The 19,644-nt window shown below is 49.1% G+C and overlaps 4 non-coding genes across 4 annotated transcripts; all 4 read left to right on the plus strand.

Annotated features, from left to right (window-relative positions):
• Window positions 1-3,998: 3,998 nt before the first annotated feature.
• On the plus strand, window positions 3,999-4,071 carry Trnat-agu (transfer RNA threonine (anticodon AGU)). Its single transcript has one exon. It is a non-coding gene; the product is annotated as a tRNA-Thr (tRNA).
• Window positions 4,072-7,172: 3,101 nt separating this feature from the next.
• On the plus strand, window positions 7,173-7,245 carry Trnat-agu (transfer RNA threonine (anticodon AGU)). Its single transcript has one exon. It is a non-coding gene; the product is annotated as a tRNA-Thr (tRNA).
• Window positions 7,246-8,759: 1,514 nt separating this feature from the next.
• Trnat-agu (transfer RNA threonine (anticodon AGU)) lies at window positions 8,760-8,832 on the plus strand. The gene has a single exon. It is a non-coding gene; the product is annotated as a tRNA-Thr (tRNA).
• Window positions 8,833-16,658: 7,826 nt separating this feature from the next.
• On the plus strand, window positions 16,659-16,731 carry Trnat-agu (transfer RNA threonine (anticodon AGU)). Its single transcript has one exon. It is a non-coding gene; the product is annotated as a tRNA-Thr (tRNA).
• Window positions 16,732-19,644: the final 2,913 nt, after the last annotated feature.

Here is a 19,644-nt window from a genome sequence, read left to right on the forward strand (position 1 = left end):
GTAAAGTGCGAGGCACTGAGTTGGCATGAATAATGGAGTGCACAATGGGGCTCGAGATGTGTTTGTTACCTCAGGTGCTGTATGATTGTCGACAAGGAGTGAAAACGGAGCAATTTGTGACGGCTCTTTCAATTTAAGACGTTAAAAACAGACGGAATTTGCATTTGTAATACCAGAGCATCGAAACTACTTGGAACTTTTGTGTATATGAACGTGTCAGCGCCTTTGTACTCTGCTCCCTTCACCGCTACAAACCAACCAACCATCGTGTCCGTGCGCATCAGAGTCGCAAAGAATGGGGAATAGCGCAGCTTGGTCGTGCATGTGGCGTAGCTCAGTTGGTAGAGCGTTCGCTTCGCAAGTGAAAAGTCGAGGATTCAAGCCGCGGCGCCTCCATTTTTTGTGGTCAGTGCATGGTAAGTGTTGGTCGCGGCGAACCTAAAGGTCCGCAAGATGTTGCTAAGCCAGCGTCACAGACTGATATGATGTATACTGACGTAAGGAGAGCAAGATGTAAGTGTGGGGACCGGCTGTTGTCGAGGTGTCATCGAGTGCAGATCTGTCTGAGGAATCACGGCTTAACCCCATTGAAGTCTAGAGGGTAGACAACACGTTCGTCTTATTCAGAGCGGTGTCCGAACTCTATTTTCAACGTTATACGTGCCACTTTCATTGTGGCCAACTACGATTCGATACAGAATGCACGAAACCTGAAAGACACCCTAACGGATACATAGAGAGTAGTGTTTGTCTGCTGAATAATGGGAGTGCAAGGGTCTGTGTCGTCTATAAGGCTGTATGTAGCACCATTAGTCTTCGGGGGTGCGGGCGTAGCTCAGATGGTAGAGCGCTCGCTTAGTATGCGAGAGGTACTGGGATCAATACCCAGTGCCTCCAGAATTTTTAACACACCTACATGCGCACCTTGCCATACAAGTGGAATAATTCACAGCCAGCAGATGTGTCTAGGAAGATACAAGCGAATGATTAGCATCCACAATTGGCAAGCGTGATGTTATTAGTGCGCGGGAAGCACCCTCCTCCGACGCCTACACTTAATTTAGAAACAGTACAAGTGTTCCCGTAAGATTCTCAAGCCTATGTCGGAAAGATCTGCCTTGCGCCGAGTTCACGTAAATCCCACTGCACATTCCTATTCTTTGCGTGCAGTCGGCTGCTACTGGTGTTGCTAGTTGTGACTGCTGATAACAGATGCCGTAGCAATCAATTCATGGAGTGAGTTGTATGTTTTGCGATAGTCTGTCTCTGACAAGCAAGCACAGGTGACATAGGTGCGAACACAGGAAGCTTGCAGACCCTCGCTGCCTGCAGACACCGAGCAGCCACACTAGGAGGGCGGCCTAAGCCGTAGGCGAAATGTGCTCGTTCGCTTTGGCGCGACGTCGAACTATAAATAATGCTGTCACTAGCGTGAGCGTCGTGGAAAGTCGGAAAAGTCGGCTGCGTGGGTGAGTGCCAAGTTTGGGGAGCGTTTTGTAGTATGCGCAGTGCAATGGAGACGCGGAAACTTGTTGTGGCCCAGTGTTTTGCAGTTGGATGACAAGATTGGTACACAGTAGTAAAGAGCGAGGCACTGAGTTGGCATGAATAATGGAGTGCACAATGGGGCTCGAGATGTGTTTGTTACCTCAGGTGCTGTATGATTGTCGACAAGGAGAGAAAACGGAGCAATTTGTGACGGCTCTTTCAATTTAAGACGTTAAAAACAGACGGAATTTGCATTTGTAATACCAGAGCATCGAAACTACTTGGAACTTTTGTGTATATGAACGTGTCCGCGCCTTTGTACTCTGCTCCCTTCACCGCTACAAACCAACCAACCATCGTGTCCGTGCGCATCAGAGTCGCAAAGAATGGGGAATAGCGCAGCTTGGTCGTGCATGTGGCGTAGCTCAGTTGGTAGAGCGTTCGCCTCGCATGTGAAAGGTGCAGGGTTCAAGCCGCGGCGCCTCCATTTTTTGTGGTCAGTGAATGGTAAGTGTTGGTCGCGGCGAACCTAAAGGCACGCAAGATGTTGCAAAGCCAGCGTCACAGACTGATATGATGTATACTGACGTAAGGAGAGCAAGATGTAAGTGTGGCGACCGGCTGTTATCGAGGTGTCATCGAGTGCAGATCTGTCTTAGGTATCACGGCTTAACCTCATTGATGTCTAGAGGGTGGACAACACGTTCGTCTTACTCAGAGCGGTGTCCGAACTCTATTTTCAACGTTATACGTGCCACTTTCATTGTGGCCAACTACGATTCGATACAGAATGCACTAAACCTGAAAGACACCCTAACGGATACAGAGAGAGTAGTGTTTGTCTGCTGAATAATGGGAGTGCAAGGGTCTGTATCGTCTATATGGCTGTATGTAGCACCATTAGTCTTCGGGGGGGGAGGGGGGCGTAGCTCAGATGTTAGAGCGCTCGCTTAGTATGCGAGAGGTACTGGGATCAATACCCAGTGCCTCCAGAATTTTTAACACACCTACATGCGCACCTTGCCATACAAGTGGAATAATTCACAGCCAGCAGATGTGTCTAGGAAGATACAAGCGAATGATTAGCATCCACAATTGGCAAGCGTGATGTTATTAGTGCGCGGGAAGCACCCTCCTCCGACGCCTACACTTAATTTAGAAACAGTACAAGTGTTCCCGTAAGATTCTCAAGCCTATGTCGGAAAGATCTGCCTTGCGCCGAGTTCACGTAAATCCCACTGCACATTCCTATTCTTTGCGTGCAGTCGGCTGCTACTGGTGTTGCTAGTTGTGACTGCTGATAACAGATGCCGTAGCAATCAATTCATGGAGTGAGTTGTATGTTTTGCGATAGTCTGTCTCTGACAAGCAAGCACAGGTGACATAGGTGCGAACACAGGAAGCTTGCAGACCCTCGCTGCCTGCAGACACCGAGCAGCCACACTAGGAGGGCGGCCTAAGCCGTAGGCGAAATGTGCTCGTTCGCTTTGGCGCGACGTCGAACTATAAATAATGCTGTCACTAGCGTGAGCGTCGTGGAAAGTCGGAAAAGTCGGCTGCGTGGGTGAGTGCCAAGTTTGGGGAGCGTTTTGTAGTATGCGCAGTGCAATGGAGACGCGGAAACTTGTTGTGGCCCAGTGTTTTGCAGTTGGATGACGAGATTGGTACACAGTAGTAAAGAGCGAGGCACTGACTTGGCATGAATAATGGAGTGCACAATGGGGCTCGAGATGTGTTTGTTACCTCAGGTGCTGTATGATTGTCGACAAGGAGAGAAAACGGAGCAATTTGTGACGGCTCTTTCAATTTAAGACGTTAAAAACAGACGGAATTTGCATTTGTAATACCAGAGCATCGAAGCTACTTGGAACTTTTATGTATATGAACGTGTCCGCGCCTTTGTACTCTGCTCCCTTCACCGCTACAAACCAACCAACCATCGTGTCCGTGCGCATCAGAGTCGCAAAGAATGGGGAATAGCGCAGCTTGGTCGTGCATGTGGCGTAGCTCAGTTGGTAGAGCGTTCGCCTCGCATGTGAAAGGTGCAGGGTTCAAGCCGCGGCGCCTCCATTTTTTGTGGTCAGTGAATGGTAAGTGTTGGTCGCGGCGAACCTAAAGGCACGCAAGATGTGGCAAAGCCAGCGTCACAGACTGATATGATGTATACTGACGTAAGGAGAGCAAGATGTAAGTGTGGCGACCGGCTGTTATCGAGGTGTCATCGAGTGCAGATCTGTCTTAGGTATCACGGCTTAACCTCATTGAAGTCTAGAGGGTGGACAACACGTTCGTCTTACTCAGAGCGGTGTCCGAACTCTATTTTCAACGTTATACGTGCCACTTTCATTGTGGCCAACTACGATTCGATACAGAATGCACTAAACCTGAAAGACACCCTAACGGATACATAGAGAGTAGTGTTTGTCTGCTGAATAATGGGAGTGCAAGGGTCTGTACCGTCTATATGGCTGTATGTAGCACCATTAGTCTTCAGGGGGGGGGGGGGGGAGGGGGGCGTAGCTCAGATGGTAGAGCGCTCGCTTAGTATGCGAGAGGTACTGGGATCAATACCCAGTGCCTCCAGAATTCTTAACACACCTACATGCGCACCTTGCCATGCAAGTGGAATAATTCACAGCCAGCAGGTGTGTCTAGGAAGATACAAGCGAATGATTAGCATTCACAATTGGCAAGCGTGATGTTATTAGTGCGCGGGAAGCACCCTCCTCCGACGCCTACACTTAATTTAGAAACACTACAAGTGTTCCCGTAAGATTCACAAGCCTATGTCGGAAAGAACTGCCTTGCGCCGAGTTCACGTAAATCCCACTGCCCATTCCTATTCTTTGCGTGCAGTCGGCTGCTACTGGTGTTGCTAGTTGTGACTGCTGATAACAGATGCCGTAGCAATCAATTCATGGAGTGAGTTGTATGTTTTGCGATAGTCTGTCTCTGACAAGGAAGCACAGGTGACATAGGTGCGAACACAGGAAGCTTGCAAACCCTCGCTGCCTGCAGACACCGAGCAGCCACACTAGGAGGGCGGCCTAAGCCGTAGGCGAAATGTGCTCATTCGCTTTGGCACGACGTCGAACTATAAATAATGCTGTCACTAGCGTGAGCGTTGCGTGAGCGTCGTGGATAGTCGGAAAAGTCGGCTGCGTGGGTGAGTGCCAAGTTTGGGGAGCGTTTTGTAGTATGCGCAGTGCAATGGAGACGCGGAAACTTGTTGTGGCCCAGTGTTTTGCAGTTGGACGACAAGATTGGTACACAGTAGTAAAGAGCGAGGCACTGAGTTGGCATGAATAATGGAGTGCACAATGGGGCTCGAGATGTGTTTGTTACCTCAGTTGCTGTATGATTGTCGACAAGGAGTGAAAACGGAGCAATTTGTGACGGCTCTTTCAATTTAAGACGTTAAAAACAGACGGAATTTGCATTTGTAATACCAGAGCATCGAAACTACTTGGAACTTTTGTGTATATGAACGTGTCCGCGCCTTTGTACTCTGCTCCCTTCACCGCTACAAACCAACCAACCATCGTGTCCGTGCGCATCAGAGTCGCAAAGAATGGGGTATAGCGCAGTTTGGTCGTGCATGTGGCGTAGCTCAGTTGGTAGAGCGTTCGCTTCGCAAGTGAAAAGTCCAGGTTTCAAGCCGCGGCGCCTCCATTTTTTGTGGTCAGTGCATGGTAAGTGTTGGTCGCGGCGAACCTAAAGGCACGCAAGATGTTGCAAAGCCAGCGTCACAGACTGATATGATGTATACTGACGTAAGGAGAGCAAGATGTAAGTGTGGGGACCGGCTGTTATCGAGGTGTCATCGAGTGCAGATCTGTCTTAGGTATCACGGCTTAACCTCATTGAAGTCTAGAGGGTGGACAACACGTTCGTCTTACTCAGAGCGGTGTCCGAACTCTATTTTCAACGTTATACGTGCCACTTTCATTGTGGCCAACTACGATTCGATACAGAATGCACGAAACCTGAAAGACACCCTAACGGATACATAGAGAGTAGTGTTTGTCTGCTGAATAATGGGAGTGCAAGGGTCTGTGTCGTCTATAAGGCTGTATGTAGCACCATTAGTCTTCGGGGGGGCGGGCGTAGATCAGATGGTAGAGCGCTCGCTTAGTATGCGAGAGGTACTGGGATCAATACCCAGTGCCTCCAGAATTTTTAACACACCTACATGCGCACCTTGCCATGCAAGTGGAATAATTCTCAGTCTGCAGATGTGTCTAGGAAGGTACAAGCGAATGATTATAATCCACAATTGGCAAGCGTGCTATTATTAGTGCGCGGGAAGCACCCTCGTCCCACGCCTACACTTAATTTAGAAACAGTACAAGTGTTAACGTAAGATTCTCAAGCCTATGTCGGAGAGATCTGCCTTGGGCCGAGTTCACGTAAATCCCACTGCACATTCCTATTCTTTGTGTGCAGTCGGCTGCTACTGGTGTTGCTAGTTGTGACTGCTGATAACAGATGCCGTAGCAATCAATTCATGGAGTGAGTTGTATGTTTTGCGATAGTCTGTCTCTGACAAGCAACCACAGGTGACATAGGTGCGAACACAGGAAGCTTGCAGACCCTCGCTGCCTGCAGACACCGAGCAGCCACACTAGGAGGGCGGCCTAAGCCGTAGGGGAAATGTGCTCATTCGCTTTGGCGCGACGTCGAACTATAAATAATGCTGTCACTAGCGTGAGCGTCGTGGAAAGTCGGAAAAGTCGGCTGCGTTGGTGAGTGCCAAGTTTGGGGAGCGTTTCGTAGTATGCGCAGTGCAATGAAGACGCGGAAACTTGTTGTGGCCCAGTGTTTTGCAGTTGGACGACAAGATTGGTACACAGTAGTAAAGAGCGAGGCACTGAGTTGGCATGAATAATGGAGTGCACAATGGGGCTCGAGATGTGTTTGTTACCTCAGGTGCTGTATGATTGTCGACAAGGAGTGAAAACGGAGCAATTTGTGACGGCTCTTTCAATTTAAGACGTTAAAAACAGACGGAATTTGCATTTGTAATACCAGACCATCGAAACTACTTGGAACTTTTGTGTATATGAACGTGTCCGCGCCTTTGTACTCTGCTCCCTTCACCGCTACAAACCAACCAACCATCGTGTCCGTGCGCATCAGAGTCGCAAAGAATGGGGAATAGCGCAGCTTGGTCGTGCATGTGGCGTAGCTCAGTTGGTAGAGCGTTCGCCTCGCATGTGAAAGGTGCAGGGTTCAAGCCGCGGCGCCTCCATTTTTTGTGGTCAGTGAATGGTAAGTGTTGGTCGCGGCGAACCTAAAGGCACGCAAGATGTTGCAAAGCCAGCGTCACAGACTGATATGATGTATACTGACGTAAGGAGAGCAAGATGTAAGTGTGGCGACCGGCTGTTATCGAGGTGTCATCGAGTGCAGATCTGTCTTAGGTATCACGGCTTAACCTCATTGAAGTCTAGAGGGTGGACAACACGTTCGTCTTACTCAGAGCGGTGTCCGAACTCTATTTTCAACGTTATACGTGCCACTTTCATTGTGGCCAACTACGATTCGATACAGAATGCACTAAACCTGAAAGACACCCTAACGGATACAGAGAGAGTAGTGTTTGTCTGCTGAATAATGGGAGTGCAAGGGTCTGTATCGTCTATATGGCTGTATGTAGCACCATTAGTCTTCAGGTGGGGAGGGGGGGCGTAGCTCAGATGGTAGAGCGCTCGCTTAGTATGCGAGAGGTACTGGGATCAATACCCAGTGCCTCCAGAATTTTTAACACACCTACATGCGCACCTTGCCATACATGTGGAATAATTCACAGCCAGCAGATGTGTCTAGGAAGATACAAGCGAATGATTAGCATCCACAATTGGCAAGCGTGATGTTATTAGTGCGCGGGAAGCACCCTCCTCCGACGCCTACACTTAATTTAGAAACAGTACAAGTGTTCCCGTAAGATTCTCAAGCCTATGTCGGAAAGATCTGCCTTGCGCCGAGTTCACGTAAATCCCACTGCACATTCCTATTCTTTGCGTGCAGTCGGCTGCTACTGGTGTTGCTAGTTGTGACTGCTGATAACAGATGCCGTAGCAATCAACTCATGGAGTGAGTTGTATGTTTTGCGATAGTCTGTCTCTGACAAGCAAGCACAGGTGACATAGGTGCGAACACAGGAAGCTTGCAGACCCTCGCTGCCTGCAGACACCGAGCAGCCACACTAGGAGGGCGGCCTAAGCCGTAGGCGAAATGTGCTCGTTCGCTTTGGCGCGACGTCGAACTATAAATAATGCTGTCACTAGCGTGAGCGTCGTGGAAAGTCGGAAAAGTCGGCTGCGTGGGTGAGTGCCAAGTTTGGGGAGCGTTTTGTAGTATGCGCAGTGCAATGGAGACGCGGAAACTTGTTGTGGCCCAGTGTTTTGCAGTTGGATGACAAGATTGGTACACAGTAGTAAAGAGCGAGGCACTGACTTGGCATGAATAATGGAGTGCACAATGGGGCTCGAGATGTGTTTGTTACCTCAGGTGCTGTATGATTGTCGACAAGGAGAGAAAACGGAGCAATTTGTGACGGCTCTTTCAATTTAAGACGTTAAAAACAGACGGAATTTGCATTTGTAATACCAGAGCATCGAAACTACTTGGAACTTTTATGTATATGAACGTGTCCGCGCCTTTGTACTCTGCTCCCTTCACCGCTACAAACCAACCAACCATCGTGTCCGTGCGCATCAGAGTCGCAAAGAATGGGGAATAGCGCAGCTTGGTCGTGCATGTGGCGTAGCTCAGATGGTAGAGCGTTCGCCTCGCATGTGAAAGGTGCAGGGTTCAAGCCGCGGCGCCTCCATTTTTTGTGGTCAGTGAATGGTAAGTGTTGGTCGCGGCGAACCTAAAGGCACGCAAGATGTGGCAAAGCCAGCGTCACAGACTGATATGATGTATACTGACGTAAGGAGAGCAAGATGTAAGTGTGGCGACCGGCTGTTATCGAGGTGTCATCGAGTGCAGATCTGTCTTAGGTATCACGGCTTAACCTCATTGAAGTCTAGAGGGTGGACAACACGTTCGTCTTACTCAGAGCGGTGTCCGAACTCTATTTTCAACGTTATACGTGCCACTTTCATTGTGGCCAACTACGATTCGATACAGAATGCACTAAACCTGAAAGACACCCTAACGGATACATAGAGAGTAGTGTTTGTCTGCTGAATAATGGGAGTGCAAGGGTCTGTATCGTCTATATGGCTGTATGTAGCAGCATTAGTCTTCGGGGGGGGGGGGGGGGGGGCGTAGCTCAGATGGTAGAGCGCTCGCTTAGTATGCGAGAGGTACTGGGATCAATACCCAGTGCCTCCAGAATTTTTAACACACCTACATGCGCACCTTGCCATGCAAGTGGAATAATTCACAGCCAGCAGATGTGTCTAGGAAGATACAAGCGAATGATTAGCATTCACAACTGGCAAGCGTGATGTTATTAGTGCGCGGGAAGCACCCTCCTCCGACGCCTACACTTAATTTAGAAACACTACAAGTGTTCCCGTAAGATTCACAAGCCTATGTCGGAAAGAACTGCCTTGCGCCGAGTTCACGTAAATCCCACTGCCCATTCCTATTCTTGGCGTGCAGTCGGCTGCTACTGGTGTTGCTAGTTGTGACTGCTGATAACAGATGCCGTAGCAATCAATTCACGGAGTGAGTTGTATGTTTTGCGATAGTCTGTCTCTGACAAGCAAGCACAGGTGACATAGGTGCGAACACAGGAAGCTTGCAGACCCTCGCTGCCTGCAGACACCGAGCAGCCACACTAGGAGGGCGGCCTAAGCCGTAGGCGAAATGTGCTCATTCGCTTTGGCGCGACGTCGAACTTTAAATAATGCTGTCACTAGCGTGAGCGTCGTTGAAAGTCGGAAAAGTCGGCTGCGTGGGTAAGTGCCAAGATTGGGGAGCGTTTTGTAGTATGCGCAGTGCAATGGAGACGCGGAAACTTGTTGTGGCCCAGTGTTTTGCAGTTGGACGACAAGATTGGTACACAGTAGTAATGAGCGAGGCACTGAGTTGGCATGAATAATGGAGTGCACAATGGGGCTCGAGATGTGTTTGTTACCTCAGGTGCTGTATGATTGTCGACAAGGAGAGAAAACGGAGCAATTTGTGACGGCTCTTTCAATTTAAGACGTTAAAAACAGACGGAATTTGCATTTGTAATACCAGAGCATCGAAACTACTTGGAACATTTGTGTATATGAACGTGTCCGCGCCTTTGTACTCTGCTCCCTTCACCGCTACAAACCAACCAACCATCGTGTCCGTGCGCATCAGAGTCGCAAAGAATGGGGAATAGCGCAGTTTGGTCGTGCATGTGGCGTAGCTCAGTTGGTAGAGCGTTCGCTTCGCAAGTGAAAAGTCCAGGATTCAAGCCGCGGCGCCTCCATTTTTTGTGGTCAGTGCATGGTAAGTGTTGGTCGCGGCGAACCTAAAGGCACGCAAGATGTTGCAAAGCCAGCGTCACAGACTGATATGATGTATACTGACGTAAGGAGAGCAAGATGTAAGTGTGGGGACCGGCTGTTATCGAGGTGTCATCGAGTGCAGATCTGTCTTAGGTATCACGGCTTAAACTCATTGAAGTCTAGAGGGTGGACAACACGTTCGTCTTACTCAGAGCGGTGTCCGAACTCTATTTTCAACGTTATACGTGCCACTTTCATTGTGGCCAACTACGATTCGATACAGAATGCACGAAACCTGAAAGACACCCTAACGGATACATAGAGAGTAGTGTTTGTCTGCTGAATAATGGGAGTGCAAGGGTCTGTGTCGTCTATGTGGCTGTATGTAGCACCATTAGTCTTCGGGGGGGCGGGCGTAGCTCAGATTGTAGAGCGCTCGCTTAGTATGCGAGAGGTACTGGGATCAATACCCAGTGCCTCCAGAATTTTTAACACACCTACATGCGCACCTTGCCATACAAGTGGAATAATTCACAGCCAGCAGATGTGTCTAGGAAGATACAAGCGAATGATTAGCATCCACAATTGGCAACCGTGATGTTATTAGTGCGCGGGAAGCACCCTCCTCCGACGCCTACACTTAATTTAGAAACAGTACAAGTGTTCCCGTAAGATTCTCAAGCCTATGTCGGAAAGATCTGCCTTGCGCCGAGTTCACGTAAATCCCACTGCACATTCCTATTCTTTGCGTGCAGTCGGCTGCTACTGGTGTTGCTAGTTGTGACTGCTGATAACAGATGCCGTAGCAATCAATTCATGGAGTGAGTTGTATGTTTTGCGATAGTCTGTCTCTGACAAGCAAGCACAGGTGACATAGGTGCGAACACAGGAAGCTTGCAGACCCTCGCTGCCTGCAGACACCGAGCAGCCACACTAGGAGGGCGGCCTAAGCCGTAGGCGAAATGTGCTCGTTCGCTTTGGCGCGACGTCGAACTATAAATAATGCTGTCACTAGCGTGAGCGTCGTGGAAAGTCGGAAAAGTCGGCTGCGTGGGTGAGTGCCAAGTTTGGGGAGCGTTTTGTAGTATGCGCAGTGCAATGGAGACGCGGAAACTTGTTGTGGCCCAGTGTTTTGCAGTTGGATGACAAGATTATTACACAGTAGTAAAGAGCGAGGCACTGACTTGGCATGAATAATGGAGTGCACAATGGGGCTCGAGATGTGTTTGTTACCTCAGGTGCTGTATGATTGTCGACAAGGAGAGAAAACGGAGCAATTTGTGACGGCTCTTTCAATTTAAGACGTTAAAAACAGACGGAATTTGCATTTGTAATACCAGACCATCGAAACTACTTGGAACTTTTATGTATATGAACGTGTCCGCGCCTTTGTACTCTGCTCCCTTCACCGCTACAAACCAACCAACCATCGTGTCCGTGCGCATCAGAGTCGCAAAGAATGGGGAATAGCGCAGCTTGGTCGTGCATGTGGCGTAGCTCAGTTGGTAGAGCGTTCGCTTCGCAAGTGAAAAGTCCAGGATTCAAGCCGCGGCGCCTCCATTTTTTGTGGTCAGTGCATGGTAAGTGTTGGTCGCGGCGAACCTAAAGGCACGCAAGATGTTGCAAAGCCAGCGTCACAGACTGATATGATGTATACTGACGTAAGGAGAGCAAGATGTAAGTGAGGGGACCGGCTGTTATCGAGGTGTCATCGAGTGCAGATCTGTCTTAGGTATCACGGCTTAACCTCATTGAAGTCTAGAGGGTGGACAACACGTTCGTCTAACTCAGAGCGGTGTCCGAACTCTATTTTCAACGTTATACGTGCCACTTTCATTGTGGCCAACTACGATTCGATACAGAATGCACGAAACCTGAAAGACACCCTAACGGATACATAGAGAGTAGTGTTTGTCTGCTGAATAATGGGAGTGCAAGGGTCTGTGTCGTCTATAAGGCTGTATGTAGCACCATTAGTCTTCGGGGAGGCGGGCGTAGCTCAGATGGTAGAGCGCTCGCTTAGTATGCGAGAGGTACTGGGATCAATACCCAGTGCCTCCAGAATTTTTAACACACCTACATGCGCACCTTGCAATGCAAGTGGAATAATTCTCAGTCTGCAGATGTGTCTAGGAAGATACAAGCGAATGATTATAATCCACAATTGGCAAGCGTGCTGTTATTAGTGCGCGCGGGAAGCACCCTCGTCCCACGCCTACACTTAATTTAGAAACAGTACAAGTGTTCCCGTAAGATTCTCAAGCCTATGTCGGAGAGATCTGCCTTGCGCGGAGTTCACGTAAATCCCACTGAACATTCCTATTCTTTGTGTGCAGTCGGCTGCTACTGGTGTTGCTAGTTGTGACTGCTGATAACAGATGCCGTAGCAATCAATTCATGGAGTGAGTTGTATGTTTTGCGATAGTCTGTCTCTGACAAGCAAGCACAGGTGACATAGGTGCGAACACAGGAAGCTTGCAGACCCTCGCTGCCTGCAGACACCGAGCAGCCACACTATGAGGGCGGCCTAAGCCGTAGGCGAAATGTGCTCATTCGCTTTGGCGCGACGTCGAACTTTAAATAATGCTGTCACTAGCGTGAGCGTCGTGGAAAGTCGGAAAAGTCGGCTGCGTGGGTGAGTGCTAAGATTGGTGAGCGTTTTGTAGGATGCGCAGTGCAATGGAGACGCGGAAACTTGTTGTGGCCCAGTGTTTTGCAGTTGGACGACAAGATTGGTACACAGTAGTAAAGAGCGAGGCACTGAGTTGGCATGAATAATGGAGTGCACAATGGGGCTCGAGATGTGTTTGTTACCTCAGGTGCTGTATGATTGTCGACAAGGAGTGAAAACGGAGCAATTTGTGACGGCTCTTTCAATTTAAGACGTTAAAAACAGACGGAATTTGCATTTGTAATACCAGAGCATCGAAATTACTTGGAACTTTTGTGTATATGAACGTGTCCGCGCCTTTGTACTCTGCTCCCTTCACCGCTAAAAACCAACCAACCATCGTGTCCGTGCGCATCAGAGTCGCAAAGAATGGGGAATAGCGCAGTTTGGTCGTGTATGTGGCGTAGCTCATTTGGTAGAGCGTTCGCTTCGCAAGTGAAAAGTCGAGGATTCAAGCCGCGGCGCCTCCATTTTTTGTGGTCAGTGCATGGTAAGTGTTGGTCGCGGCGAACCTAAAGGCACGCAAGATGTTGCAAAGCCAGCGTCACAGACTGATATGATGTATTCTGACGTAAGGAGAGCAAGATGTAAATGTGGGGACCGGCTGTTATCGAGGTGTCATCGAGTGCAGATCTGTCTTAGGTATCACGGCTTAACCTCATTGAAGTCTATAGGGTGGACAACACGTTCGTCTTACTCAGAGCGGTGTCCGAACTCTATTTTCAACGTTATACGTGCCACTTTCATTGTGGCCAACTACGATTCGATACAGAATGCACGAAACCTGAAAGACACCCTAACGGATACATAGAGAGTAGTGTTTGTCTGCTGAATAATGGGAGTGCAAGGGTCTGTGTCGTCTATAAGGCTGTATGTAGCACCATTAGTCTTCGGGGGGCGGGCGTAGCTCAGATGGTAGAGCGCTCGCTTAGTATGCGAGAGGTACTGGGATCAATACCCAGTGCCTCCAGAATTTTTAACACACCTACATGCGCACCTTGCCATGCAAGTGGAATAATTCTCAGTCTGCAGATGTGTCTAGGAAGATACAAGCGAATGATTAGCATCCACAATTGGCAAGCGTGCTATTATTAGTGCGCGGGAAGCACCCTCGTCCCACGCCTACACTTAATTTAGAAACAGTACAAGTGTTCCCGTAAGATTCTCAAGCCTATGTCGGAGAGATCTGCCTTGCGCCGAGTTCACGTAAATCCCACTGCACATTCCTATTCTTTGTGTGCAGTCGGCTGCTACTGGTGTTGCTAGTTGTGACTGCTGATAACAGATGCCGTAGCAATCAATTCATGGAGTGAGTTGTATGTTTTGCGATAGTCTGTCTCTGACAAGCAAGCACAGGTGACATAGGTGCGAACACAGGAAGCTTGCAGACCCTCGCTGCCTGCAGACACCGAGCAGCCACACTAGGAGGGCGGCCTAAGCCGTAGGCGAAATGTGCTCATTCGCTTTGGCGCGACGTCGAACTATAAATAATGCTGTCACTAGCGTGAGCGTCGTGGAAAGTCGGAAAAGTCGGCTGCGTGGGTGAGTGCCAAGTTTGGGGAGCGTTTTGTAGTATGCGCAGTGCAATGGAGACGCGGAAACTTGTTGTGGCCCAGTGTTTTGCAGTTGGACGACAAGATTGGTACACAGTAGTAAAGAGTGAGGCACTGAGTTGGCATGAATAATGGAGTGAACAATGGGGCTCGAGATGTGTTTGTTACCTCAGGTGCTGTATGATTGTCGACAAGGAGTGAAAACGGAGCAATTTGTGACGGCTCTTTCAATTTAAGACGTTAAAAACAGACGGAATTTGCATTTGTAATACCAGAGCATCGAAACTACTTGGAACATTTGTGTATATGAACGTGTCCGCACCTTTGTACTCTGCTCCCTTCACCGCTAAAAACCAACCAACCATCGTGTCCGTGCGCATCAGAGTCGCAAAGAATGGGGAATAGCGCAGTTTGCTCGTGCATGTGGCGTAGCTCAGTTGGTAGAGCGTTCGCTTCGCAAGTGAAAAGTCCAGGATTCAAGCCGCGGCGCCTCCATTTTTTGTGGTCAGTGCATGGTAAGTGTTGGTCGCGGCGAACCTAAAGGCACGCAAGATGTTGCAAAGCCAGCGTCACAGACTGATATGATGTATACTGACGTAAGGAGAGCAAGATGTAAGTGTGGGGACCGGATGTTATCGAGGTGTCATCGAGTGCAGATCTGTCTTAGGTGTCACGGCTTAACCTCATTGAAGTCTAGAGGGTGGACAACACGTTCGTCTCACTCAGAGCGGTGTCCGAACTCTATTTTCAACGTTATACGTGCCACTTTCATTGTGGCCAACTACGATTCGATACAGAATGCACGAAACCTGAAAGACACCCTAACGGATACATAGAGAGTAGTGTTTGTCTGCTGAATAATGGGAGTGCAAGGGTCTGTGTCGTCTATAAGGCTGTATGTAGCACCATTAGTCTTCGAAGGGACGGGCGTAGAGCGCTCGCTTAGTATGCGAGAGGTACTGGGATTAATACCCAGTGCCTCCAGAATTTTTAACACACCTACATGCGCACCTTGCCATGCAAGTCGAATAATTCTCAGTCTGCAGATGTGTCTAGGAAGATACAAGCGAATGATTATAATCCACAATTGGCAAGCGTGCTATTATTAGTGCGCGGGAAGCACCCTCGTCCCACGCCTACACTTAATTTAGAAACAGTACAAGTGTTCCCGTAAGATTCTCAAGCCTATGTCGGAGAGATCTGCCTTGGGACGAGTTCACGTAAATCCCACTGCACATTCCTATTCTTTGTGTGCAGTCGGCTGCTACTGGTGTTGCTAGTTGTGACTGCTGATAACAGATGCCGTAGCAATCAATTCATGGAGTGAGTTGTATGTTTTGCGATAGTCTGTCTCTGACAAGCAAGCACAGGTGACATAGGTGCGAACACAGGAAGCTTGCAGACCCTCGCTGCCTGCAGACACCGAGCAGCCACACTAGGAGGGCGGCCTAAGCCGTAGGCGAAATGTGCTCATTCGCTTTGGCGCGACGTCGAACTATAAATAATGCTGTCACTAGCGTGAGCGTCGTGGAAAGTCGGAAAAGTCGGCTGCGTGGGTGAGTGCCAAGTTTGGGGAGCGTTTTGTAGTATGCGCAGTGCAATGGAGACGCGGAAACTTGTTTTGGCCCAGTGTTTAGCAGTTGGACAACAAGATTGGTACACAGTAGTAAAGAGTGAGGCACTGAGTTGGCATGAATAATGGAGTGCACAATGGGGCTCGAGATGTGTTTGTTACCTCAGGTGCTGTATGGTTGTCGACAAGGAGTGAAAACGGAGCAATTTGTGACGGCTCTTTCAATTTAAGACGTTAAAAACAGACGGAATTTGCATTTGTAATACCAGAGCATCGAAACTACGTGGAACTTTTGTGTATATGAACGTGTCCGCGCCTTTGTACTCTGCTCCCTTCACCGCTACAAACCAACCAACCATCGTGTCCGTGCGCATCAGAGTCGCCAAGAATGGGGAATAGCGCAGCTTGGTCGTGCATGTGGCGTAGCTCAGTTGGTAGAGCGTTCGAATCGCATGTGAAAGGTGCAGGCTTCAAGCCGCGGCGCCTCCTTTTTTTTGTGGTCAGTGAATGGTAAGTGTTGGTCGCGGCGAACCTAAAGGCACGCAAGATGTTGCAAAGCCAGCGTCACAGACTGATATGATGTATACTGACGTAAGGAGAGCAAGATGTAAGTGTGGGGACCGGCTGTTATCGAGGTGTCATCGAGTGCAGATCTGTCTTAGGTATCACGGCTTAACCTCATTGAAGTCTAGAGGGTGGACAACACGTTGGTCTTACTCAGAGCCGTGTCCGAATTCTATTTTCGACGTTATACGTGCCACTTTCATTTTGGCCAACTACGATTCGATACAGAATGCACGAAACCTGAAAGACACCCTAACGGATACATAGAGAGTAGTGTTTGTCTGCTGAATAATGGGAGTGCAAGGGTCTGTGTCGTCTATATGGCTGTATGTAGCACCATTAGTCTCCGGGGGGGGGGGGGGGGGGGGGGGGGCGTAGCTCAGATGGTAGAGCGCTCGCTTAGTATGCGAGAGGTACTGGGATCAATTCCCAGTGCCTCCAGAATTTTTAACACACCAACATGCGCACCTTGCCATGCAAGTGGAATAATTCACAGCCTGCAGATGTGTCTAGGAAGATACAAGCGAATGATTAGCATCCACAATTGGCAAGCGTGCTGTTATTAGTGCGCGGGAAGCACCCTCCTCCCACGCCTACACTTAATTTAGAAACAGTACAAGTGTTCCCGTAAGATTCTCAAGCCTATGTCGGAAAGATCTGCCTTGCGCCGAGTTCACGTAAATCCCACTGCACATTCCTATTCTTTGCGTGCAGTCGGCTGCTACTGGTGTTGCTAGTTGTGACTGCTGATAACAGATGCCGTAGCAATCAATTCATGGAGTGAGTTCTATGTTTTGCGATAGTCTGTCTCTGACAAACAAGCACAGGTGACATAGGTGCGAACACAGGATGCTTGCAGACCCTCGCTGCCTGCAGACACCGAGCAGCCACACTAGGAGGGCGGCCTAAGCCGTAGGCGAAATGTGCTCATTCGCTTTGGCGCGACGTCGAACTATAAATAATGCTGTCACTAGCGTGAGCGTCGTGGAAAGTCGGAAAAGTCGGCTGCGTGGGTGAGTGCCAAGTTTGGGGAGCGTTTTGTAGTATGCGCAGTGCAATGGAGACGCGGAAACTTGTTGTGGCCCAGTGTTTTGCAGTTGGACGACAAGATTGGTACACAGTAGTAAAGAGCGAGGCAGTGTTTGCATGAATAATGTAGTGCAAAATGGGGCTCGAGATGTGTTTGTTACCTCAGGTGCTGTATGATTGTCGACAAGGAGTGAAAACGGAGCAAGTTGAGACGGCTCTTTCAATTTAAGACGTTAAAAACAGACGGAATTTGCATTTGTAATACCAGAGCATCGAAACTACTTGGAACTTTTGGGTATATGAACGTGTCCGCGCCTTTGTACTCTGCTCCCTTCACCGCTACAAACCAACCAACCATCGTGTCCGTGCGCATCAGAGTCGCAAAGAATGGGGAATAGCGCAGTTTGTTCGTGCATGTGGCGTAGCTCAGTTGGTAGAGCGTTCGCTTCGCATGTGAAAGGTGCAGGTTTCAAGCCGCGGCGCCTCCATTTTTTGTGGTCAGGGCATGGTAAGTGTTGGTCGCAGCGAACCTAAAGGCACGCAAGATGTTGCAAAGCCAGCGTCACAGACTCATATTATGTATACTGACGTAAGGAGAGCAAGATGTAAGTGTGGGGACCGGCTGTTATCGAGGTGTCATCGAGTGCAGATCAGTCTTAGGTATCACGGCTTAACCTCATTGAAGTCTAGAGGGTGGAGAACACGTTCGTCTTACTCAGAGCGGTGTCCGAACCGAATTTTCAACGTTATACGTGCCACTTTCATTGTGGAAAACTACGATTCGATACAGAATGCACGAAACCTGAAAGACACCCTAACGGATACATAGAGAGTAGTGTTTGTCTGCTGAATAATGGGAGTGCAAGGGTCTGTGTCGTCGATATGGCTGTATGTAGCACCATTAGTCTTCGGGGTGGCGGGCGTAGCTCAGATGGTAGAGCGCTCGCTTAGTATGCGAGAGGTATTGGGATCAATACCCAGTGCCTCCAGAATTTTTAACACACCTACATGCGCACCTTGCCATGCAAGTGGAATAATTCACAGCCTGCAGATGTGTCTAGGAAGATACAAGCGAATGATTAGCATCCACAATTGGCAAGCGTGCTGTTATTAGTGCGCGGGAAGCACCCTCCTCCGACGCCTACACATAATTTAGAAACAGTACAAGTGTTCCCGTAAGATTCTCAAGCCTATGTCGGAAAGATCTGCCTAGCGCCGAGTTCACGTAAATCCCACTGCACATTCCTATTCTTTGCGTGCAGTCGGCTGCTACTGGTGTTGCTAGTTGTGACTGCTGATAACAGATGCCGTAGCAATCAATTCATGGAGTGAGTTCTATGTTTTGCGATAGTCTGTCTCTGAGAAGAAAGCACAGGTGACATAGGTGCGAACACAGGAAGCTTGCAGACCCTCGCTGCCTGCAGACACCGAGCAGCCACACCAGGAGGGCGGCCTAAGCCGTAGGCGAAATGTGCTCATTCGCTTTGGCGCGACGTCGAACTATAAATAATGCTGTCACTAGCGTGAGCGTTGCGTGAGTGTCTTGGAAAGTCGGAAAAGTCGGCTGCGTGGGTGAGTGCCAAGTTTGGGGAGCGTTTTGTAGTATGCGCAGTGCAATGGAGACGCGGAAACTAGTTGTGGCCCAGTGTTTTGCAGTTGGACGACAAGATTGGTACACAGTAGTAAAGAGCGAGGCACTGAGTTGGCATGAATAATGGAGTGCACAATGGGGCTCGAGATGTGTTTGTTACCTCAGGTGCTGTATGATTGTCGACAAGGAGTGAAAACGGAGCAATTTGTGACGGCTCTTTCAATTTAAGACGTTAAAAACAGACGGAATTTGCATTTGTAATACCAGAGCATCGAAACTACTTGGAACTTTTGTGTATATGAACGTGTCCGCGCCGTTGTACTCTGCTCCCTTCACCGCTACAAACCAACCAACCATCGTGTCCGTGCGCATCAGAGTCGCAAAGAATGGGGAATAGCGCAGTTAGGTCGTGCATGTGGCGTAGCTCAGTTGGTAGAGCGTTCGCTTCGCATGTGAAAGGTGCAGGTTTCAAGCCGCGGCGCCTCCATTTTTTGTGGTCAGGGCATGGTAACTGTTGGTCGCGGCGAACCTAAAGGCACGCAAGATGTTGCAAAGCCAGCGTCACAGACTGATATGATGTATACTGACGTAAGGAGAGCAAGATGTAAGTGTGGGGACCGGCTGTTATCGAGGTGTCATCGAGTGTAGATCTGTCTTAGGTATCACGGCTTAACCTCATTGAAGTCTAGAGGGTGGAGAACACGTTCGTCTTACTCAGAGCGGTGTCCGAACCC

This window comes from Schistocerca gregaria, chromosome 10 (genome assembly GCF_023897955.1).
Source record: "Schistocerca gregaria isolate iqSchGreg1 chromosome 10, iqSchGreg1.2, whole genome shotgun sequence".
Classification (NCBI taxonomy): domain Eukaryota; kingdom Metazoa; phylum Arthropoda; class Insecta; order Orthoptera; family Acrididae; genus Schistocerca; species Schistocerca gregaria.